At 42.5% G+C, this 25,832-nt stretch overlaps 1 protein-coding gene across 1 annotated transcript in view; it reads left to right on the forward strand.

Moving 5' to 3' along the window:
- The window catches only part of LOC308289801 (seizure protein 6-like), a 179,297-nt gene that overhangs the window by 524 nt on the left and 152,941 nt on the right, over positions 1–25,832 (forward strand). Inside the window, exon 2 of the mRNA XM_080731553.1 lies at positions 6,219–6,329. The gene's annotated coding sequence lies outside the window, so the exon portion shown is untranslated. The remainder of the gene's footprint in view (positions 1–6,218; positions 6,330–25,832) is intronic.

Raw genomic sequence — 25,832 nt, forward strand, 5'->3', positions numbered from 1 at the left:
TCCACTGGAGTGAACCGGTCAACGTGACACTCATAGGCTACTGCACGTAGGCTACGTCAGCAGTGTTACCAGATGGGAAATGATGAATTATCGTACCGGAGGCTCAGAATTATCGTATTTGACATGAAACTATCGTACACGGCCAAAAAAGAGAAATCACTCGCGTAAAAACGTAATTTCACCAAAAAATGCGTCTTTAGTGTAAGAAACGACCTCGTTTTAGACTCCTGCGTGACAAAAACGCATCAGATTTGCTGTGTGGAGGCAGGCAACTTCTTGGAGCTTACACAAATAAAAGCCTGAAACTGGTCTGGAAAGATGCAACCAGTGTTTTTAATGCCTCCAAGTACAGATCTAGGGTCAGATTGACTGATTTCCTGGCTTATTTTGAGAAGCCAAACCAGATCCCAGATCAGCAGCCAGGGAAAATAGTGAATTCACGCTCTTTTTGATGATATGCCGAAATTATCGTACATTTGGGCATTTTTGGAATTATTGATCGTACATCGTACAGAGGGTCAAATTATCGTACAAATACGATAATTATCGTACGTCTGGCAACACTGTGTAACGTCAGTCATATAACTGACAACTTAACTCATTGGTTCTCAAAGTGGGGTCCGGGGACCCCCAGGAGTCCTTGAGGGAGTTCCAGGGGGTCCCCAGCTAAATGATAGTAGGCTACTGAAGAAGGAACCGAATGGACCCGTAACTCAGAGTGTAGTACTGTACAAATGGGACCAAAAGTGAAATTAATATTGATTTTACAATATTGGGGTCTCAGAGATAGAAATGCCATTAATTGGGGGACCGTAGCCTAAATGTCAAACTGGGGGTCCTTGAATTTTAAAGGATTGGGGATTAGCCATAAAAATCTTTTCAAATGGGGGTCCGCGGGCTAATATTTCTATATTTCTATTTGGGGGTCCTACATGAAAAAGTTCGAGAAGCTGACATTTACTGACTTGCGGTTGTGTCCCACGTTGGCTGTGCTGGAGGGTGCTGTGGTGTGAACGGCTGTCTTTTTGTTTTCTTTTATTGTTTTGTGACTGCGTAGCATGCATACAGAACACTGGGGTATAGGCTATACAACATAGGCCAATGCATATTTTAATGACTATCCCCCCCCCCCCCCCCCCCCCCCAATGACTGGTGTGTTGCTGATCCACACTCATGACAACCATGTGTCTAGGCAACCCAACTCAAATTGAAGGGAGTGAGGGTTCACCCCTATATCTCATGTTCCCCAAATCTACAGTAACACACATAAAAAAATAAATCCTGTGTGAACTGAGCAGTGGAGGCTGCATGACGCATGTGTGTGCTGTGCGTGTGCGTGCGTGCGTGCGTGCGTGTGTGCGTGCGTGTGTGCGTGTGTGTGTGTGTAAATGAGTATGAGTGTCAGTGTGCCTCTCCTGCACAACAGCACCCCTCCCTTAACATAACATAAACCAGTGACATTAATCACACATGCTGGGAATCCTTCCTCAGCCATTTATAGACCAGGACATTGATTACACCGCAATACACTCTCAACATAAAGTCCCGGGATGCTGAGGCGGACGCCTCCTCTGCTTCTCCAAGGCCTGTAAGGATAAGGTTCTCATGGCCCTATATTACGGTTGTCCAACTTGTCCAGTAGGTAACAGGAAAAGCCGACCTAAAACAAAGCCGACCCAAACTCGTTTCCCAACTGGTCTGTGGCCTTAAGCTAGATGCAGAATAGACCAAAATCAAATCTTTGCTTCTGGGGGTCCCTGGAACAAAATATTTTGCGATGGAGGTCTGTGGCCAAATACATAACATGCTGGGGGTCCTTGACATGACAAAGTTTGAGAAAAAATTATAGCAACATAAGTTTATTTTCACTGTTAGGATTTAGAAGACATTTGTAGAATGTGCTTATCAGTGATTAAGGACCCCCAAAATGTGTTTTTGGCCGCGGACCCCATCTCAAAATATTTTGTTCCACGGATTGACCCCTATCGCAAAATATTTTGTTCCAGGGAGTGGGACCCCCAGAAGCAAAGATTAGATTTCGGTCTATTCTGCATCTAGCTTAAGGCCACAGACCCGTTGTTAAGTGTCTTGCTGAAGAATACGTAGACAGGAGGAACCTGGGAATCAAACTAGGAACCTTTCAAGTCTAAGACGGCAGTGATTTAGTGGTCACACCCGTGCCCGTATAGTCACATGTACCGTGGCCAGTTCTTGAACCACGTCCCAGGGGCAGTACTGACCATGGACTTCGTCACCTTGAGCCGAAGGCAGCGAGGTATCAGGAGCTATAAAATCTCACCCCTCTTTTCAAGTGGGCGACCTACGATATAGAAGGCTATTAATAACTGTGAGGCTGGTCTGCTGAGAATAAATTGATGTCCTCTACGGCTGTCTGTCATTCCAGTAGATCCACTTATCTTGAGATTATGCATTCGTCCTGGATGTCTGTCAGTCCAAACTTGGACCATAGCTTTTCATTGACCACTGTTATTGTCTCCGCCAGGCCGAAGGAGAGGCCGAGACTATGTTTTGCACCCTGTCCGTCTGTCCGTGTGTGTGTGTGTGTGTGTCCTTCTGTTCGTCTGCGAGCAGCTCATTTCCGACATTCCTAACGCAGCGGTGCACACACACACGCTAAATGATACCAGAGCAGAACCACTGCCCCGAATTTTTCAGAACGGCATGTCATAGCATCAGGAGGCAGATTTTTGCAAAAAAAAATTACATTACTCTTACAAATTTTGTGCAAACATCATGCAAATTCGTACACACTATAGTCAAGTGATCAAGGTGGATCTGTCCGATTTTCCATATTCCTTCCTGATTGGTGAATTCTGAACATTTCTTGCCCACAATAACCTACCTGAAGTGGCGGAGACATGATCAAAGGATCACTTTTTCTAGTTATTATTGCTTATTTTATTGCTTATTTACCTCATTTTCTCCACCCAATTTAGTCATTTTGCCAATTGATTCCTCCACACACACATACCGTATTCCTGTAGGCGTGGTTAAGCAGATGGCTGCCTGAGTCTTCAGCTCTCTCCGTCTCCGGTCGATAAAATAAACCTCTTCAAACTCGAGATATGTTATTCAAATGCAGTATTTCTTTTTGTAATGAGTGGGAGGATACAAACAAGGAGTCAAAAAGATTCCTCCACACACATTTGTGTGCTGTCACTACTTGTCGTATCGTACTGACTCAACTGTCCCCACTGGCTTGACAACTGTCTGGACATAGAGCCTTCGCCCTACTCTTCCCGCCCAACACTCTCTGCTGACACGTGCCGCCCCAGCCTGTAGGAGTACGTGCGGTGACAAATAACCTCCTCCCTACCTGGCGAGGGTGAGGGTACCTACCTTAGAGGACACGGGGAGAACATTCAAACTCCACACAGAAAGGCCCTTTCCCCAACCCCACCTAGATTATGAGCACTGATGACTCAGAGGAGAGAACACGCCCCCAGCGTCCATGGCGGGAATTGAACTGAGGACCCTCTACAGGGTAGCTTTGAGGCGACAGCGCTACTGACTGCGCCACCGTACCACCTTGTACACACAGTTTGAAGTTGTTTGTTTGGAAGATTCTTGAGATATGTGAACTACATATGCACATACACATGCACATACAGACGGAAAGAGATTTCGCTGCCATTTAGACCTGAGGACGATTTTAAAAACGCCTTCTATCCTAACCTAAGTTTTCAAAAAATATAAATAATTCCATTCCTGTTGCTATAGTAACATCTAAAAAGACACAGATGCTTTCCCAGTTTTAAAGGTATAACAATACCAGTAAGACACCTGGCGAGGCCGTGCACGACGGAATTTGCACGGGACGCGACGGAATTCATTTGCAATTGTGACAACAGGTCAGCAGCTATAGACATTGAGGCGTTACACACTCACGGACATCAAGATGTGCCAGTTTTCATAGTTAACTGCGACCTACGGTTGCAGTAAGCTTTTGCAGTCTTAATGGGTTATAGGATGTTTATAACACATTATAGACAAGGGACGTATAGCAAGGTTTACCCCCCTTGTCTGATGTCTAATTATTATATATTTTTTAAATATTAATCATATTCGAACAGCATATGCATGAGCATAAATCTAAATAATTGCAAGGATATGTAAATATATCGTAACATGAAATGTAACATTGATTAATTACAATAATATAAGATATACTTTTATATTTATATCAAACAGCGTTCAAACATCTATTCATTTTTTCCCCTTTCTTTTCAATGTCTGTCGGCTCAAAGCACTTTGTCTGGTGGGGTGGAAGGAGCAGCAAATCCTCTAGACTAGAGTCTAGGCGGGGATGCTAGCAGGGCTTTTAGGCGCTATAATGCTGCATTCACACTGCAGATATATAGTTGAACGTTTAGCTTGCTTGGTCAATGTTATCTCAATGGAAACCAGCTTTAAAGCTTCCAAAGCTTCGTTCTTTGTGTGTCCTGTATCTTTAAAGCTGGTTTCCATTGAGATAACATTGACCAAGCAAGCAAAACGTTCAACTATATATCTGCAGTGTGAATGCAGCATTAGTCTTGTTTTAATATTAACATATTAATATAAGTATATAATTCAGTAGCCTATTAAGCGAAAATAACCTTTTTATTAAAAGTGTTGTGGAAATCTGAGTAGTACTGCGAGTCACCCTTATATGTGTTTTACACTGCGTGGAACGTCAGGTTGGTTTAATGGTTGAATTATGTCACATCAAACAAGACCAATATGAGTTGTCACATGATCGCACGTGTCTTTTATTTATACAATGCTTTTCATTTGAGATAAGTCATCCTGGCAAATCCCCACAAATGGAAATTTGACAAGATGTAAGACTTTAATCCCTGAATGGGAATTTGCCAATAGTACTGTAGGTACAGCAGCAAAGAAGTAGACGCTGTGTCCTTATTCGTGTAGTCTACACCTGGGACGTCATGTGAATGCAATTAACTTCTTGGTAGGTTACAGAACCAGAAGTACCGAAGGTCCCTCCGGAGCGAGGTTGGGAACCACTGCCTTAAATTACTCATTCTGCCCATTCTGGAAACCACCATCCAACCAGCTTTAGTGTGTAATGTCACTTTATGTGCACAGGCTGCACTCTTATGTACAGGGGCATCACAAGGGGGGGAGGAGTGGGACTGAGTTACTAGGGCCCAAGGTGGAGGGGCCTTCATAATTGTATACTTTAGCTATTGAAAAATAGCAGATGTACAAGCTCACAAGCCGCACTGCGAGCTTGTAGATCTGCTATTTTTCAAAAGTCATGAAAATTTGTGCAAATCTTTGAATAATATATGTATTTTTTAAGCAAACATTTGTAACTCAAATTTTGCTTCTGGTGGGGGGGCCTGGAACAAAATATTTTCCGTGGCACATATCATTTTGGGGTCCTTCACATGAAAAGTTTGAGCACCACTGACAAAGAAACACAACGTATTTGAAATATTCAAATTTTCAAGATATTTCAAAAATAGCAGATCTACAAGCTCGCAGCGTGGCACTCGGTGCTGCGCTGTGAGTTTGTATATCTGCTATTTTTCAATAGTTAAAGTACCCAGGGCCCAGAATTTGGTGCGACACCCCTGCTGACACCGACTGTGATCTGCTCTCTCTCTCTCTCTGATTAAAATGCTAAGTTTGCCCCTTGACAGTCGTTATAGACTAGCTGGTCACAATGAACGATACTTAAAATAATTTCAAGCGGTAGGTAACTCTACTTCATTGACCCTGTTCCCCCAGGGGTCTGTTCTTTTGCCTCTACAAGCCAAACTACAAGCTCACAGCACATCATGTTGCAACACATTGTGAGCTTATAGATCTGCCATGACCAAATATTCACCTATAATAATGACATACCCACTAGAATAGGGACATTAAGGTTAATGTGATAAATAATTCTACTTTTTTGTTTTGGTCAGTGGAATTCCCTCCTGTCAAAGATCTATTAACAAAACATACAGTACAACACCCCCTTTTGTAAACAGACCATTTAATCTATTAATTTTAAGCAAATCAGACAAGTATGTAATAATATTGTTGGCTGCTGTTTGCCATCTAGGGTTTGTCCTGCACACTGGAGCCAGTATTTAAATAAACAAAACCTTCATCCATTTTGGCTCAAAATAGGCCTTTATCACTGACGTGTTGAGGGATCTGAGTGTCCGTGCATTGATTGTTCCCTCCTTCGTCTCTTTCTGCAGACAGCTAGAGCTTCTCTCAGAATGGGTCTCATTTCCTGTCGATCGACGCATAGATAGCTCTTCCTCATCGACCCCCGAGACAGAAGAATACAGAGGAACTGAAAGGATGACGTGAGTCCACCTTTTTCATAAAACCTCAAGACTTCTCGATAATATATCCCACTTATTCATGGTGATATCTCAATTATGTCACTGTAGTAATCCAGGCTACTTTCCTCTGTGATTTCTCTTTCCTTATAGGCAAACAGTTTGAATTTGCATATGGTTAGAACCAGGTCCATGAATGTAAACAAAGCTGTTTGGTTTAAACTGCAACATTTCCTCTCTATATGTCTACAAGCTGATAGATAATAGTGCAACAATGTTTACATCACTGTTACTGAAATGCCTGACTGCCTTTGTGCCTGCAGCCTGTGGCCAAATAGGCCACAAGCCTGAGAAGTTATGAGACGGATAGTGTTATAAAATGTGGGCTGGGTGGAGGATTGGCTCTCTGTGTTACACAGAGATTTGTGGACAGGAGGTAGAGCAGATGGATCCTGTGGCAGACCTAGGAGAGGGTCAGGTGTTCACACACCCCGTTGTTCTGCCCTGTCACACACAGATGAAGTGTGATCCTCCTCTTATTCCCCCTCCCGCCGTATCACACCACATTAACCTCAGCGACCATATACTTCCCCATTATAGTCGCCATACACGCCAAACACAGTCGATCCAACCCATATGGCAAAACGTTATATATCTTTCATATTTGTAGAAATGTATGTAGCTAAATGTAATGTATTTGCCAATTATTGTATCTCCTGAGGACATACACATTTTTATTATGATTCAAATGTGGATATTTTTGTATTATCTAGGCCCTAGATATACAAAAATAGAAACATTTGATCCCTAGATTTTAGAGATAAAATTCAGTTATTTAAAAAGAGTTTCTTTTACATTTTTCACATACTGTCTTGCCCTTTTATTTGCATTCTGGTAGCCTTTATGTATTTTCCTACATGCACTGTTCTACTAAGATATATCTTCCCAAAGTCGATTTGGGATACTTCCTGTCTGATTGAGATCAAACGGTTCACAACACAGCATGGAATCAGATAGAGTTCCATTCTAATTAGCCCCGCATTTGTTCGGCCCTTACATCTTTGATCTCTCCTCCCTCTATTCTTAGAAAGGCATATTACCCACACACTGTAGCATGTTCACTATTTCACAGTGTATGCCAAAGGTGGCGAGTCTGTCTCCAGACTCAGTTTCACCGCGCAGAATCCCTCTATCCCCTATATTCAGTTGGAACGGAGGTACAGCATGCAGGAGCACTTCTTGTTGATCCTCTGAACCACTGCACACATTCTGTACACTAATTCACTTGTGATCCTGTTTGGGTAGGATTTGTCGACACACTTTGCAGGCCGACCGTCCCACGGCCAACCTAGTCAACGACTACCCTAAACTCTGCAGAGAGATAAAATGAGATATCAGTGTGATGTTTATGACTCTGGAGCCTTACTGGGACACTGAAATCACCATCTGGCAGCAGTGAAAGTTTATTCCCTCGGAGCACGCAGCGAAGGATTGCCGCTGGGGTCCCAGCAGTCCCCGTCGCTCCCCTGTGTGTAATATGATGAACGGTCTGCCTCCTTGCGTCCTAAAAGACCACTCTGCTCTGCAGCATGGTAGAAAATGCAGCGTAAGGGCATTTCCAGAGAGCAACGCCACTGTCTCGACATCAGGGCCCCGGGACGTGTTCAGGGGGGAAAAAATGATGTCTCAGATATTTTACTCCAGAAATAGTTCTCTCGTCAGCACGTGTCGGGTTAATTTTGTGTTTTTATTTTTTTCTGCAACATTGGGTTATATTTTGTTGTGGCGTTTCGGTTTTTAACCCTGATTCATACTTTGTTGCACCGCACGACAGCGTTGTGGGCTTCTAGCTCTGCTATTTTCTGCAAGCGACGCCGTCATGCAACAGAGTATAAATCAAGCACTATGTAGGTGTAAAATTAGGGCAGAGGTGGACAGAAAATAATGAATGCAGACGTGTGATTCAGTTGTGTGACAGTGGCATAACAACCTCCTCCCCGTTCATTGTCATAACTCATTGTCACTCAGAAAGCCTACACCAGAGACACGAAGCAAAGGTCACATGAAAGACGGCGCTGGCAGAACCTCAAGTACCTTCCCAGTGCTATTTACCTGCCATTTTCTGCCGGCCATGTGTTTCCGAGTCATACTTAAATATCAAGGACCTCTTGTAAATATTCATGACGATTGCCCATACCAACAGGCCCAGAGCACGCTCACGAGTATCTAATGAATAGCTGAAGACTCATGAATAATGAACAGCTTGTGCTTCTTTTTCGCCTTTGCCTCACTGAGTCAGTTGCAGGTGGGAGCACTGCCAGGCCGTGTGCAGTGGAGGGGAGTGAGCAGCAAACATTGTTGTCCTTAGCTTGGTGTGATGATGGCACGCAGTGGCCGCAGCAGAGGAATTACTCTATTTCTGGTTCAATTTAATTAGTATTTCTTTGGTTTTACTTAAAGCACTTTGTAACATTGTTTTGATAAGTGCTTTATATATACTATTATTAAATGTCTCCAGTCTGCTCTCTGACCTACAGAAAATTCTTGTCACTTTGCTTCCGCTGTGTTAATGACTCTCTTTGACCACTCTCTCCTGTACATGAATTGCTGGCGGATTAGGTGGCTCATTCTCCCTCCGTGGCCCCTATTGCTGCCAATTTTAATGGCCGCTCTTTGCTGCTCAGATAGATGTGGGCTCACTGAGGGAGAACAGGATTACCTTTTGCTTCTGGAGAGTGCTGTTGGATAAAGGCTCTGTTCTCACTCTCACACACACACGCACGCACGCACGCACGCACGCACACACACACACACACACACACACACACACACACACACACACACACACACACACATACAGACGCACTCGCACCCGCACACACGCGCACTAACTTTATTTCTCCCTCGTAGATGTTAACAATAGATGCATCATGTTATAAGTAATTGCTAAAGCAGATTATCACATTGTATTTGTTGTAGGGAGGGAACAGTGACATAATGAGAATAGAGGCTAACGGCAAAGCATTCATCACATCAGCGCATACGTAGGCACACATGTTTTTTTTAAATGCTGCATGTTGTGTGCTGAAATATTTATCAGGCAGCAAGCAAACTGCATTTTATTGCTTTTTTTTTCTTTTTTTGCTGCGATAGAACACACTCAATCATTCCCAGCAAATAGCATATCTCAGGGTAGTCTCAACGGGGGAGGGCTAGACAGCTGTCGATAGTGCTCCCTCTGGAGCATGCAGACTAGCATAGACTCTCTAATGAAAAAGACATGGCGGCCAGCCCATCACCTTGCAAATGGGCTTTTTTTCTTCATCATGTTAAAGTATGACAAAAGTACACCTTAAATCCCAATAAAACAAAATGGAGGATTCGATAAATGTATCACGATAGAGGCAGGCTGTTTTGTGTCAAAACATGATAGCTGTCTCCCACAGAAAGTAAAGGATCAAGATTCTTAAGTCGAGATGGCATCAAAAGATACTGCTTCAAAGTACTTCTCGACTTTTGACCCAAAATAAGTTTTAATTCATGTAAGTGGTTTCTTATTCTCAGCCAGAAAGTAGGCTAAATGTATTAATCCATAAAATCATCCTGGGTCCTGTCTAATTGTAAGTCTCACACTTGGGGGGGAGGATGCATTGATAGCAGAAATAGGCTGCCCTTTTAGGGAAGAACATTCAGACATTAAACCAAGAACCACTATAACATGCAAAACACAACTTCACATCTTCACTGTAAAGTGTAAAGTGTTAATGCAACTCTCATAGATTTAGTCAGGGGTTTATTTTCAGTTCAGTTGAGTTACTTTATTCTTTGTCAACTCATTCTGTGCAAATGTAGGCTACAGCGAACCCAAAAAGATTGTACTTAAGGTCCAGGTGCAAAACAGAACATTGGATGAAAACAAATTATTATACACAATAGAAATGGGCATTCATTCACCCGTTGCTGCACAGAAAATGCTTCCTCAAGGTTCAAGTTAATTTGTCTTATACATAAAAGTACCATGTACACACCAGGTACATTCAAACACAAATAAATACAATGTGCCCTGGCTCTCTCAGCCTTTACAACTATATCAACATTTAGACATGATAAAAATATGAATAGAGACATCTGTGTCGGGTCTATAACACTTGTTATAATGTTTATAATTATGAATAAAATCTTCTGCTAAACTAGACTGCACGCTGTCGAGGTGCCAACTTGCAACTTGTGCACTTGTGCGATATATATACTTGTAGTACTGTGTAGTACTGTGATCGTTGATGGGTGCTGTCTGTACTCTGTATGTATGTGGATTGAGGTGCCAAATTGTGCCTTGTTATTTATATCAGGTCGCACTTGTTGGTGGTGACGTCACCGAGAATGCTGCTCCCTCATTGGCTAAAGGACCTGCCTTTGTACTGTTGGCCGGTAACAGACAGCCGGAAACAGACGGCACCGATACAGTACTTGCATGCTCTGCTGGCGCAAGTAATAACAAGGTTTATGAAGTATTATAACTTACTAGAGGTTTGCGCCCGCTCCTCCCATTTTATAGTAAGTTATAATGTCACGTGAAACTTGACCAATCATGGAGATTGGCCCATTTAATATTTTCAAGGGTTTTCCCATTGGATGACGTAAACACAGACACACAGACAAGTGTGTAGGCCTACATTCACTACTACGCAGTCACTCTGGGCAGACGGCAGAGCAAGTGTCTGACTCCGTCTTCAGACTGTTTGTAGAAAGACCACGTGATATATTGTCTCATAATGTAAATCTTCGGAGAGTGTCATCACATCTTTAAGTAAAGTGCTACCAAATCTGCCACAATGTGCTAAATCACTGCAAGATCATACGGTGCCTACTGTTAATTATTCTGACTGCCTGAGGGTGAACTATCTTTGAGATGTCTGGTCTGATGCTCCGTAAATGTTTTCCTGAAGGGAGGACTAAGAATAGACCGTGTGCTGGGTGGCTGGTGTCCTCAGTGCGTACGGCCTTCCATCTGCAGCGGGTGGTGTACCTGTATGTCATGAAACTGTGACAGTAGTGTTCCAGTGATTTCTGAGGCTGTCTTCACCAGGCTACCCTTCTAAGTTGTTTGTGGTCTTCAGCCAAGCTGCCAAACCACACCAGCATGCCTCAGTATGACTCCTGTAAGGATACTATGTGGCAGTGTGTTAGAAATTGTGGTTTTGTGGACATTTCATGTCTTTAAAGACATCTCAGAAAGTATAGTTTGTCTTGCAACTTCTTAGTGACGCAACTAGTGCTTAGAGACAGGGAGCCTAAGATTTTGGAGCTTAAAAATGGCATTGTAATCTGGTGTCTGAACAGTTTTGGGAATCTCCTATGTATTTTCAACATTTTGACGAGGTTGTTGTCTTGACATGATATGGACCTCACCTCACCTCACCTCCTTCCTATAGAAGTCTAAATTGTTGTCTTTTATCAGTCCAATATGGTGATTCACATCAATGCTGTTACAGTATGTTATCTTATCTTACACTTCTGTGTATCTGTGACGCACCATTTGTTTGTGTCCTCACACCCAGTAGTATTATTGACATACTTTGATTCAAAGTCAGGTTTTGCCCCAGATTTGGCCACTAGGACGCCCACCATGAAACCTACAAAGCATAAGGAGTGCACATGCATGCTTGTGCTTGTCTTTGTCACTTTCTGAGACATGCATAACCTGTGCACGTGCACACAGAAGTACAAACAAGATGGAGTTTGGACATCATTTTCTCAACTCTCTGTTGTTAAGTAAGGAATAAGTAGACTATGCTTTCAGCATTATTCTTACTTTTGGACGTGCATGCTACAGAAACAGGTCATTATGTTGTTGTGCGTGCGTGCACATGCGCGCGTATGTGTGCGTGCGTGTGTGTGTGTGTGTGTGTGTGTGTGTGTGTGTGTGTGTGTGTGTGTGTGTGTGTGTGTGTGTGTGTGTGTGTGTGTGTGTGTGTGTGTGTGTGTGTGTTTGTGTGTGTGTGTGTGTGTGTGTGCAGCTTTGTGCGCATTAGGTAGTGAAGTGGGGAGTACTTTTGAATCACTTTCTGAGACATGCACACACCCGCATGCATATGCAGATGATTCATGGTCACAGAAGAACAAACAAGACAGGGTTTGGACATCACTTAAAACAATTCTGTTGTTAAATAAGACATAAGTATGCTATGCCTTCAGCATGTTCTGACTTTCTGAGACACGCACGCCTATCGAAACAGGTCATTATTGTGTTCCGTGTGTGCGTGCGTGCGTGCATGCGTGTGCGTGCAGCTCCGTGCACATTATGTACTGTAGGGATGTAGGCGATAGTAACTCCCATCTACACTAATCGGAGGTCAAGATTTATGTTGACACAATGTTCCCTGTTCAGTTCCATCTGGAGACCTGTATTGATTGTCTTCCCCCTCCCTGTCCTTGGCTTCTTATGTCCTGGATATTCGAAGCAGAAACCGGTAGAATTACAAAACAGTGCAACAAATAGCATTGAGTAATAATATTGATGGTATATTATGATGGAATCGCAGTTCAGAATAAACAGTAGTACAGTATCAAGTGACTGATGCGTAGGGTACGACCATTACAGTATAGAATTGAGAGACCTACTGTATTGTTCCAGCTTCATCACAAAGTGCAAATATAAAAGCAACTGAGAAATACAGTGAGGCAGGCGAGACGGCATAGACTCAGTTTGCTCTGCCTCATAAAACTTTTAATTAATAATAAGACATTAGATTTTAATAGCACTTTTGCTTTATAAGTGGCACTAAAATGGCCCTTAACAATATTAAGAAACAGACAATATTAAAAATAGGATTTCTTTTTACAAAAGAGGAAAACTAATTATATGAATTAACTCTGTACAACAACAACATGGTCATGTGATCCTGCACTTTTGCCCTGCTCATATCTCCGCAACCGTTGCCCCGATCCATGCCAAATTTTGCACACATACTCCTTGCCTGCCAAACCACAACCTCCAACCACCCATCAATTCTCACATGCCCCTTTTTTTAAACACATTTTTGGACACTGCTCCTACAGAATTTGCCCTAAAATCACGCAAATCGGTACACAGTATGTCTACGCTCATCTCATCAACATGGATCTGTCCCATATAGCGCCACCATCAGGCCCATTTTTTTAGGGAGTCTTACTGGTATGAATTAACTCTGTACAACAACAACAACATGGTCATGTGATCCTGTGCGCTGTGCTGATTTGTGTCACGTGGTTCTTCAAGTCAACTTTGCCCTTTGACATAGATTAGAGATGTCAGATAAGATTGTCTGTTTGCACTGTGCAACATGGCACTTACAGTGAGGGTCTCTGACCTCAGTAACAAATGAGGCCAGTCGTTGACAGATAAACAGATAATGTTTGTACCTAAACATTCGTAATAATAATAATAGCTCAGATTTTTCTGAGTACCCAAAGTCGCTTTACATAAGGAAAGAAAGGAACCAACTTTAACAGGGAAAATTTTAAAAACGAAAACAATAAAGACATAAGTACTAGATTAAACACAATAAAAAGTTAAGCATGGGTTGGGGAGACAGCCTGACTAGACCTCAACTGGGAAAGGCTATCCTGAAGAGATGTGTTTTTAGTTTTGAAGGTGGTTGAGGGAGTCTTTAATTTGGTTGGGGAGTGCTTCCAGAGGGGGGGGGGGCAGCAACAAAGAAAGCCCTCTCCCCCCAGGTGCGGTACTTGGCCATGGGGACCACTAGGAGGTTGGCTTCGCTGGACCAGAGGGAACGTGAGGACATAAGGTTCGAGAAGATCAGAGAGGTACAGTAGGGGGGTGCCAGATTATTGAGTGCCTTATACTGTAGGTGCTAAGCAGGATTTTGTAGTGGATTCTTTTTTTTTTTTTTTTTTTTTTTTTTAATTATTTTTACTAATCATTTTTATCCCACGATTTTGCAACCCATTTTCACTCAGTGCCAATTGACTATGTAATCCTGGGCTCTGCTCTCCCTCTGCCACGCCTGGGGTTTGTAGAGGATTCTTAATATCAAGTTCTTCTCATATCATACCGTAAAATTAGTAAGGATACTAGAAATGTTTCATACCTGAGGTTTAGTACCAACGGATTTAAGTAAATAATTACAGGCCAACCGAAATGACGTTCACATAATTTACTACTTGTGCTACTTGGGACCAGAGTGCTGTTAGAGACTCCTGAGAGACCGGCATCTCTAAAAGAAGAGTTGTAGCTTCACTGAAACTTGTGCAGCACCCAAATAGATTTCAGCAAACTGTTGGCCTTGCAAAATGAATAAATAAGCACAACAAAATCATATTTGCATGAAACAAATGTGTTTCGGGGGAAGAAGTTGCAGGTTCAGTGGTTTTCATTCCATCCGGACCGTCCGATTACACGGCAGCGCCATGTGAAACAATTATTCTCGGGGACAGGTGTCGCCATGGTGCAAGGCTCTCCATTTCCCCCAAGCTAAATTGTTTCTGCTTCCACTTGCATTTATGTGGCAGACCGAGCATGCACGTGTCGACAGAACAAATAATCTGGCAAGGGGTGACGAATGCGTCCCTGGTGGAGGTGGCTGCGGTGGTGGGGGTCTGCGTTTGATGCCCGCTGTCTGCGACCTCCGAATTAGGCACCCTCGCGAGGCCATTCTCTTGACGAATGGGATGGTGTGAGGCCTCGGCTATATGCAGGTCACACCTGGTCAAGGTACTGTCTGCCTCATGCTGAGAGAGGGGGAAATTAGATGAGCACTCTTCACTGAGCAAAAACATGGCTGGAATGTTCAGCAGTGCTCAATCCATGATGGAGGCTCACTGTGGCTACAGCAGCATAGGACATAATTTGTTGTAAAGACATATTACAGCTTTTTTCTAAGGTACCCTTGCAATTAGTTTAACATACTGTATGACACACTGTAAAACAAATGTCATTCGAAGCACCATGATAGATGTTAGATGAAATTAGCTTTTGACAGACATTCCGTCCGTCTTTCAATGTTATATGAGATACATAAAGTGGTTCCTGTGTAAATAGGCCATAAATATTACTAGGATTTCCTTTTAGTTGACCTTGTACCAGTGATTTGTGCTGTCATGAAACTGTACTTATTGTACCTATTGCAAACTTCTAATAAATTCTTCAATCAATCAACTTAGGGAATGTTTGCAGTGTCTAGCCTTAAAGCTGTGACCATGAGCATCAATATCTACTGTACATGCACACGATACCATTTACCTTACCTGGGTCTGTTGTCTTACACACCACCCCTTGTTTTCCATTTAACAAGACAACTATGTCTACTGGGGCAGAAAGAAAGCAAACTAACAGTGCTGCTGTTATTTATACCCCAAGCGCATTGTGCAAAATAAGACCGTGATTAGATGTTTGTTTCCTAATTCCCTGTCTTGGCAGACAGCACTGTGCAGCCAGAATAACTTCATGAGGAGGCGATGGGGCAATCTATCCTTGGTTCTGAAGGGAAATGTATTCAGGCAGGCCGCATGTCTAATAGAGCTAGCCAGGACACTTTTGCTTATTAAGACAAATAAGCCCCAGTAGCTGAGCGAAGGTGGAGAGGAAACTTTAATGCATTGCTGTTTCTTTGAGAGACAGGGCATTAGCTCCACTCTGCTCTCCGTTCATTTAAGTTGAATACAAGTGTTCACGACCACAGTGCACTTCACAGATCTAAAGATGTCCACAGCTATATCATGCTTTTATTAAAAAGTTAGTCTTGCCCACTCCTGGCCATCCCATTAGGATCAGTAAAAGAGAGAAGAATAAAGGCACATTGCATGCATTAACTCTCCTCAGTCCTCAATGAAAGTTACGTATTATTTTATGTTTCTCTAATTTGCAGCACATGCAATAGCAATAGCTGATTATCTTAGATTTCAATTAAGTAATTTAATATGCACATGATCATTTCAATGAAACTCATCAAAATTAATACAATTTCTGCAAGTTTGCTTAAAGTTGATATTGCAATTTGCTCTCTTACTCTTACTCTCTGTCAGACTGTCTCTCTGTCTCTGTCTGTCTGTCTGCTCCCCTCCCCAGTGGATATACAGTAGAGTAAGAAATTAGGAACTTGTATTTTGACTGCTCTGTTGTTCAGACAGTGAGTGACACAAGGATTGACAGACTCCAAAGGGGAAGAAAATTAATGCCCAGGAGTAGATGGGTTTTCTTTTTAATATCAGATAGGGGTGGTGGTGGTGGTGTGTGGGTGGGGTGTAACATTTTTTTTTTATATCACTAGATTAAGCAGCCTTCACAAAAGAAATAAATACAATAATAAAAATCAAAGGGAGCACAATGGCAAGGCATGTCTTGATAAGTTAAGCCCCACTGTCATTTCTCCAGTCTGTATGCTTGAAGCAAGGCACTTTACATGCTGCATAATTTCTTTCCCTCATATCAGCCTTACGCTGATTAAATACAAACATTGTCATTTGATCATTCAAAATTAGAAATGACTTTTGCATACAATATGAATACTAAGTCATACTGTAGACTGGCAGTTCATTTGATCTTAATCTGTTGAGTAATATCCTGACTGTATGACAATTTCTACAATACACAGTACTGTATGTATAGTATACCCGTGTGTGTGTGTGTGTGTGTGTGTGTGTGTGTGTGTGTGTGTGTGTGTGTGTGTGTGTGTGTGTGTGTGTGTGTGTGTGTGTGTGTGTGTGTGTGTGTGTGTGTGTGTGTGTGTGTGTGTGTGTGACCTACTGCACATATAAGTGAGTTATTACGTTTGAACACATTTGAAATACTAATTGTCCCAAACGTGACTGCAATGCCCTGAAAGAATGCTGTGATTTGTTTCAAAAAGCTTTATTCCAGGTGACCCTTGCAAACATGAACGTATTTCTAACAGCAAATGAACATTGGTTTTGTAAGCCAGTTCATCCAAGTTGCAGTGAGATATAGCTCTGTTTACACAATGCTGTGCCACCTCCACCTTACGGCCAGGGACGTACTGTATATACAGTATCTGGCTGTAAGATGGACAAGTGCACATTGGCTGTGAATTTAGAATAGCGGCATGATGAATTAGTCTAGACTAGAGGATAAAGAGAGACTGGACTCTTGTGAAAAGGTCATACGTTTCCCTGGAACGCTATGTGCTCACCCAAAGAACCCCTAAGTATCCTTTAACAGAATTACTAAACCTCCACCCACTTCAAATGCCTAAATATAAATGTGAAACCGATTGATTGGCTTCTTTTGCAACGCCATCACATTCCAGCAACCAACTTCAGAAACGTCCGCAAGCAGCCTGGCCCTGGTGTCCTATGTGGTTGAAGGTATAACACCAGACAATGAAAACCTCTCAGGAAGACCCCCACAGACGATGGCATTGACTCGACACACATGCCTATGCATCAGGATCCAATGAATAACATTTCTGACACCTCACGATCAGCACAGCATTGCATTTAACAGTTCCACATTATTCCAGAATAGACCTCTGTGTGGTCTCATGCATGATTCATGAATGAATGTTACTTCTCTTTTGTGCAGCTGTAGCTCTTTGCAGAGAGCAACCATGTTGATGAGCAGGTCATTGTATGGCTAATGTCAGTAAAAGAATGGTTTAAGCACCTCATCTCCTTTGTACTTCCTCCCATATGACACAAATACACAGCACTGGCTGTTATTCCTATTCTTTTTTTTAGAAAGAGTGTTGTTCACCCAGTCCCAGGTTGACCACTACATTTTAATCATTTGACCAGATACAGTACAAGGTAATATGCTGGCATAGTGCCTCTTGTCTTTATTCCTTGATTTCCTGTAAAGACAAATAGGAGTTACAACAATTAAATGAAAAATGGTTCTGAATTCTGCACATAATTAGCTAAACCGTTAAACTGTTGAGTTTTTCATGCGTGTGGAATAGCCCATTAAACTTAGTAGATCTGTTCTTTTAGGCAACAGACAACTTCATACTACCAGTGGTGGAAAATGTACTGTACTCACTACATTACTTAATCATCAATACTGCAATATAGAAAATAGAATATAGAACAATATAGAACCTGTCCGGAATTCAAAATGTACTTGAGTAAAAGTACAAAAGTATTGAAATCAAAATCAAAATATACTAAAAGTACCAAAAGTAAAAGTACTCAAATGTTTGAAAATAGCAGATCTACAAGCTTGTAGATCGGTTATTTTCAAACAGCCTATGTATAAAATAGGGCTAAATAATAATTTTATCTGAAAAGTAACTAGTAACTAAAGTTTTCAAAAGACGTGGAGTTAAAAATATCTGTCTCTGAGATGTAGTGGGGTAGAAGTAAAAGAAAACACTCCAGTAAAGTAAAAGTGACTCAAAATTGTACTGTTCAGTTGGCTACTTAAAGTAACTACTTAAAGTAAATCTACTTAGTACGGACTACGGACTATAAATTAGGATTTATCACATTATGAACGCTCCACGCCCACCTCCACCTCCACACGCTCCAAACTTTCCACTGGGCTCAAGTTGTTCCAGTGTCTAACGCTAGGAGCTGTCCAGGGTGCTGAATACGCCGGCATCAACGCTGACGCTCTCTGCCCCGGAGAAACGGCACACAAAACAGGCAACAAACGGGCTCAACCGCGGCGTCTCTCTCTGTCAATACTTCAAAATCCTTTGAACAGATCTTTTCTGGACGCTGCATGCGAACGGATCAGCGCTTCAGTGCAGCGGTCTGGTCTGACGAAGAGAGCCTCGTCCGTACGCGCATAGTTCGGTCGGAGCTCGGGCTATTATTTCCATCTCTACAAGAAAGAGAAGGGGGAGAGAGAAAGAGTTGATCCCAAGGACGTTCCTCGCTTTCTCTCTCGGCAGAGAAGAAGCGCAAAACGGGAAACATGAACGCGACGAGAGATTATTTCTCCTGGCTGATGCTTCTCGTGGTAGCGGTGACGAGCATAAACGCCGAAGGTAAGAGTCAGACGTTGAAAATAGTTATGCGGTTTTTGTTTTTCTTGTTTGTTTTGGGTTTTTTTTCTCCCCTTTTTTTGGTTATCATGGCTGATACGAGAGGAATTTTCCAAGCCCGATCGACCTCACTCCGTTTAGGCGTGATTGTACTACAGCGAGTGTTTCAATTTGAGCTACGAGGTCTACAACACCATTTAGGGTCTATATGTGAAAAGGTTTTCTACTCCATGCACTGTTGTTTGCTATAGGCCTTTTCCTCTTAAACATATTCATAGATAAAATAAAATGAATGTAATTCGCTCCATAATCGGTGATTTTTATCGTATAAATGCATAAACAGACCAGGGACACGTGCACGCCACAGCTGCTTTTAAAGGATATTAAACTTCACAAAGTAACTAAATTCAAAAAAGTAATATTATGGTTTATGAAAACTATGGTTTGCTGTATTCTAGGATATATTTCACACGTTTCATTACACCTGACACAAGTAGAAAAAATTAAAATTGCAGACTGATTTAAATTTCCAGCAAAAAAATAAATAAATAAATAAAACTAAACTATAGTCTACTGCGAATGAATGCAGCTTATCTCCTCATGGTCTTGTCACTACAGTGGAATGGCTGATAGTGCTTTGCATTATTCATATTATTCATATATCCCTTGACAAAATAGAGAACGCTGCAAGATGTGCCTAGAGAATTGTCCCACCACATACTCAGCAGTGGCCTATCCTATCTTCATCTTTAGGCTCAACCCTAAGCACCATTAACCTTACCATGCTGCAATCACTCAGATCACCATCATTCATTTTCTATCAGTTTTACACACTGAGTAGCCTACACAATATAGGCCTACTTTAACCCTTATAGCCCTGATCTACACATCTATAAGATTAACACTTGTATTGCAACATGAGCTTGTAGATCTTTTTGCCATTTCTGAAAAATACAAATTAAAAGTTAAAAAGGTTTCCTATAATGGCATGTCTAAATAGGTATAAAGCCAGGTCTGTCCTTTCCCCGCCTTTGGCTACATTTGAGCTGGTCAATGAATTTTCGGAACCCTCATAACCATTAGCTTATTATCACAATTTGTACATTCCTATTCTATAATCTCAGCACCTTTCTTGGACATTGTGTGGGTGAACACAGTTGATTCTGATTCACTATAGTATATTCTGCTATACATGCCATAATTATGATGACCAATAACTCAGGCTTAGCTGCATGTTGTGTGTGCGAGTGTGTGTGCGAGTGTGTGTGTGTGTGTGTGTGTGTGTGCGAGTGTGTGTGTGTGTGTGTGTGTGTGTGTGTGTGTGTGTGCGTGCGTGCGTGCGTGCGTGCGTGCGTGCGTGCGTGCGTGCGTGCGTGCGTGCGTGCGTGCGTGCGTGCGCGCGCGCGCGTGCGTGCGTGCGTGTGTTTTTAAGCAATATATTTAATATAATTTTGTACTATTTCATGTCAACCATTTCCCAAAATTTAGAGGATATTTTAAAAGGTTTATGATATTTATTATTGATATTTAATTGGTTGATCTGACATTCTTAATTCCTTCCCAAAATACCTCCATTTCCCATTTATGCCTCCTTGACAACACTTTGCTGACTACTTGTGCAAACATGCGTACACACGCGCGCGTGCGCACGCACACACACACACACACACACACACACACACACACACACACACACACACACACACACACACACACACACACACACACACACACACACACACTCAAGCACTAGATTTAATATAAAATCCTGGGTGTTAATTTAACTCTGAGAGTGTAATCAGATAGATAGGTTCATTTGTGTAAATTAACACTGTGGATTATTTTTAAATGATTTTTTTGTGAAAGATTCAATAAACTGAGCCTCAGTGTGAGTTAGCTGTAGCTGGGCTAAAAGTGGAAGCCTATAATAAATGCATCATATTGTGTTAACAATCAAAAACGATTCAGCTTGAGTAGTAGCATGGCCTCAAATTCTCCTTATACACATTCAGCTTATGTGAGAAATATCCAACTTGCATGATATAAACTGACTGTCTAGCCACCCTATAGCTACACTATTCTGGGGCAAACAGTCAGCAAAAATATCAGATCAACAAGCTCACAATGTGTCGCAGCATGACACATTGTTAGCTTGTAGAGCAGCAATTTTCGTCAAGGATATTTGTTGTAGAGGGAAAAAACGAGCACACCAAATATACTGTACAGCTCTGGGGGATAAACTAACTACAATATATAGGGTTTAAGTGGTCAGGGGAAAGTCACAAGTGATATATACAGTAGGTATATAAAAGTATATAGTATATAAAAGTATATTAAACAAACAACAACAAAAAATAAACATTCTACCAGATTTTTGTTACTCTCATGCATGTGTAGGCCCACTGCATTGAACCTTTTATACACATGTACTTTGCATTTATACAGAATCTGCACTTTGCACATAACTGTTTCCAGGATGTTACAAAATTAAATCTCTTTTACAGGGTGCTACCAGACAGGAGACAGGTGAAGGGTATAAGATATTATAGATTAGCAGTGTCCAAATGTTCATCCATATACCTCCTGATTAGGCAATCAGGAAAACCACAGCCTTAATCACCTCCCATTATGAAGTTACTTGGGCTTGCTGAAATACGTTATTAATAGTGTCTGATTCTGACTTGAACATAATTTTCTGACTGGCTTTGTTGGTCCTCCTGCCCCAGTGTGGAATAAACTGAGTCTTAGATTAAAATGTAATTAATATGTACAGTAAGTTAGGACTGAAACACTCTGCTTACATACATTATTGTATTGTTTTTAAGAGTAAGAGTTTAAAAGTTACATTCAGTATATTGAAACCCAGTTTAACTTATAATACCGCTCAATAATACAAAACTTGTATTTTGCTTTCATATACAGTACCATAGTATCGTTAAATCTCCTACGATAAAATATGACAATGGAAGAAACACCTTAAATTCAGTGAATCGCAACATAAAGAAAGCCGGTCATGGGGTGATAAATAACAAATGCCTGACGTGTCCTGCTGCTCTTAAATCATCTACCCTTTCCCTTTGTGGCTTTGTTATTCATCAGTTCTCCACCACGCTCTGTGGTTTCAACAGTCTGTTTATTGTGCATGGGTAGCGCAAGCCAAAAAATTGAGGAGCGATTATGCGGCGGGCGACATGTGGACTGATGGCAGACCTGAAATAGGAGGTTGTTTGATGATGTCCCAGAGGTGCGGGGTCAGGTACCCTGTCCTTCTCTTTCAGATCGCTTCTCAGATAAATACCTTGGCCTGACTGACCCAGAGCAAGAGGCACCCCAGGGGTCTCAACCCAGCCCGCTCACACTGCCACTGTCTGTCATCATGACACCGCTCTGTTGGGAGAGTTCACTGAAACTAATGGCTGCTGCAAGGCTGACTGGCTACAGGGCTTTGCTGTGGGCAAAAGCAGCAGCAATAACTCATATGTGGCGCGCACTCACACACATGCGCACACGCAAACACACACACACACACACACACACACACACACACACACACACACACACACACACACACACACACACACACACACACACACACACGCATAGATTTGTCACTGTGGTCCAGCATTCCTTTTGGTATTTGTTATAGTAAATGGAAGCTCTCTGAATCATGAATGATTGCATGTTGGCTTACTTGGTTTCACTGTGTATGTCTGTGATGTGAATGTAGGAGCAACACATCGAGTATGAGTTAACCCGTATAGGAGGAGGAAGAGGCCAGGCAGTCTGTGTGTGTGTATATTGATCAGGCGTGGGACGAGAAGAGGCATCGTCAATTAGATGCTTCCGTTGCGGCTTGTCGGGAAGACCAATTAAGAAGCCCCCGTTTTTACTTTCTTATGTTTTATTTAGTCTGGCTCTCCATGGCGGAGATGACCTCAATATGCCACAATCTGTATTCTTTTCTAATTATAGAGAGAGAGTAACAGAGAGAGAGAGACAGAGAGAGAGAGAGAGAGAGAGAGACAGTGTGTGTGTGTGTGTGTGTGTGTGTGTGTGTGTGTGTGTGTGTGTGTGTGTGTGTGTGTGTGTGTGTGTGTGTGTGTGTGTGTGTGTGTGTGTGTGTGTGTGTGTGTGTGTGTGTGTGTGTGTGTGTGTGTGTGGGTGGTTCTCTCCTCAAAGAGCGCACGTGCACTTTGAGGAGGAAACATCATTTGTACTGTATAATAAGGATGCTACCCTTTGATAGCCTCGGTTCCAACCTTACCATTTTTACCATTTAAGCTTCATATCACCTGCATTTGGTTGTTAGCCTGTGATTAGACTAAATAAATCTTGCCGGGTTCGCCCTTACTCATGGGTCCTTCAGTCTCTCACTTACAGTCATCTGGCATGCTAAACTGGCTACAGATTTTCATAAAAGGCTTCATTAACATTTTAGGAACAGCGTAGATATGACTTTTTTATTTTCAAAGAGTGCTCTGTGTGTGTTTTATCTCTGCGTCTTTGTTTATCAGGAGGGATAATAAACAAGTCGAGTGATTACACTGTTATTACACTGTCATCATGATAATATCACCAAAATCCCCTGTAAATAATTTTAATGAAGCAATAATACTTTCACCACATTACCCTTTTGTAGCATGTTAGTGTAGAATGTGAAGAATCTCCATGTGCTGTGAACGATATCAAACCCGTTCATAAGAGAGAAGGAAAGTCAATATCATCACAGAGAATGTCGCTATCGCTGACATGTCATCGTCAGATGAAAGACTTATTAGCATAACGTTATCAAATGCACTGGGAAACATCATGCGCTGGCAGTAAGCCGGGAGAGAGTTTTCTAAAGCTCTTTTGCACTCTTCGGGATTTAAAAATGGAAAAAACCCCTGCGTGACCTTCTGAGCTTCTCCACAACCTTTTTTCCACAGCCTGATGTTTGCCTTGGGACGACGCTCTCTCGCTCCAGCCTTCATTGTTCAGCGACTTCGGTGCCGTCCTCAGATTAAAGTCGTGTGTTGTGGCGCTCCTGTGATAAGCAACATCCTCCGCCTCCTCCGTGCTTCCACCCCACCGGCACCCACCAACCCCTCTTCATCGTCCCTGCCGCCATAGAAAAGCAATTTGTTCTTGGTGTCAGTGATCTGATGCAATCAGCCCCGCTTCACGCTGTTGACAAAGGGGGAGGAAGACGGAGGCAGAGGACATTGTCTTTAATTAAAAGACGCACTTTGACAACGAAGCCGTGGTATAATGTCTGGTTGGAGGAGGTTTTCGGGGAGGATCGAATGCTCGGCACCTGCTTTTCGATTATGGTTGATTAACCTATCCAAATGTGCCCCACGCTCTCATCAAGGGCCATTGAGAGCACAGAGGCAACACTCTCATCCTAATTGTCTGGGCATTTCCTTTTTGAAGCGCTCAATTGGAAATGAGTGTTATCAGAATGCAGCTGCTCTCTTTCTGTTCTCTCTCCCTCCCGTTTCTCTCTCCCTCTCGATCCCCCCTCAGGAAGAGGGGATGAGTTCTCAACACAAAGCATCATGACAGTTCCTGAGTGTTGCTGAAGGGGCGGCGGGTGGAGCTCTCTCATTTTCTTCTTCCTCTCTCCAATCTTTACGCCCACATCCGCCCAATCCCCCCCCCCCCCCCCCCCACACACACACACACCTTCCCCCACATTTTTTGCATAACAGCCTCTCTGAATCAAACCAGCGCTCCTGTGAAGTGTTTACCCCCGCCGATGTCAGTCAGAGCTGATTTCCTGAAGGCTGCGTTCAACCGCTTCACAATATCTCTGTCTCCTCCTCTCCCCCGGTGACGGAGCGCCTTTGAGTTAAATTATGAGCGAATGCAAACGGCTTGTGATGCGCTTTGAACTGCACCTGCTTTGTGTGTCATCTCACCTCCCGTCCTGTCATCTCCTTTGAACATCATTTCGGCAGTCTGGTGTGTGTTAGGTCTTTGAACAGCACACCCTCACTTGCGTTGTCACGCCGGGAAATGAGGCTCGCGTGTGGTTCTGTGCTCTGCAATAAGTGCATCCCCCCCTAAATCAAACTCCATTTACGATAAAGTAATTCCGTCTGCGGTCTGCGGATATAACCGAGGTCCCCGGCTGTCACATTAACACCATCTTGATCTAATCGACTGTTGTCACATTACAGCTCTCACTCAACATCTTGCCCAAAGGGGTCCGGGGACATTCATTGCAAATCAATGGCCAATCTGGGCTACACTTGGGTTGAAGCCTTGGACGACACATTACTCTGCTAGCTGTGCTTCCGCTCGGTCCATGTGTTTACACAGTACCAATGAATCATACAGCTCATTTGTCCTGGAGCCAAGCCACTTATTGACACACACGATGACACAAGAACACAGGGATATTCAAGTATAATACGGCGTGGCTCCTTGGAGCCGAGCCATATAGTCAGTCTGTGTGCTAGGGATGGGCTTTTTTGTCACCCTAATCCGTGTGTACACGTTCATTATCCATCCGCCATCCACCGGCATTAATTATATCATCCTATTTATAGATCCACACCGACCGCACCACAGGGATGTACATGGGATTTTATATGGA

This window comes from Nannobrachium achirus (assembly GCF_963921795.1).
Source record: "Nannobrachium achirus genome assembly, chromosome: 8".
In the NCBI taxonomy this organism is placed as follows: domain Eukaryota; kingdom Metazoa; phylum Chordata; class Actinopteri; order Myctophiformes; family Myctophidae; genus Nannobrachium; species Nannobrachium achirus.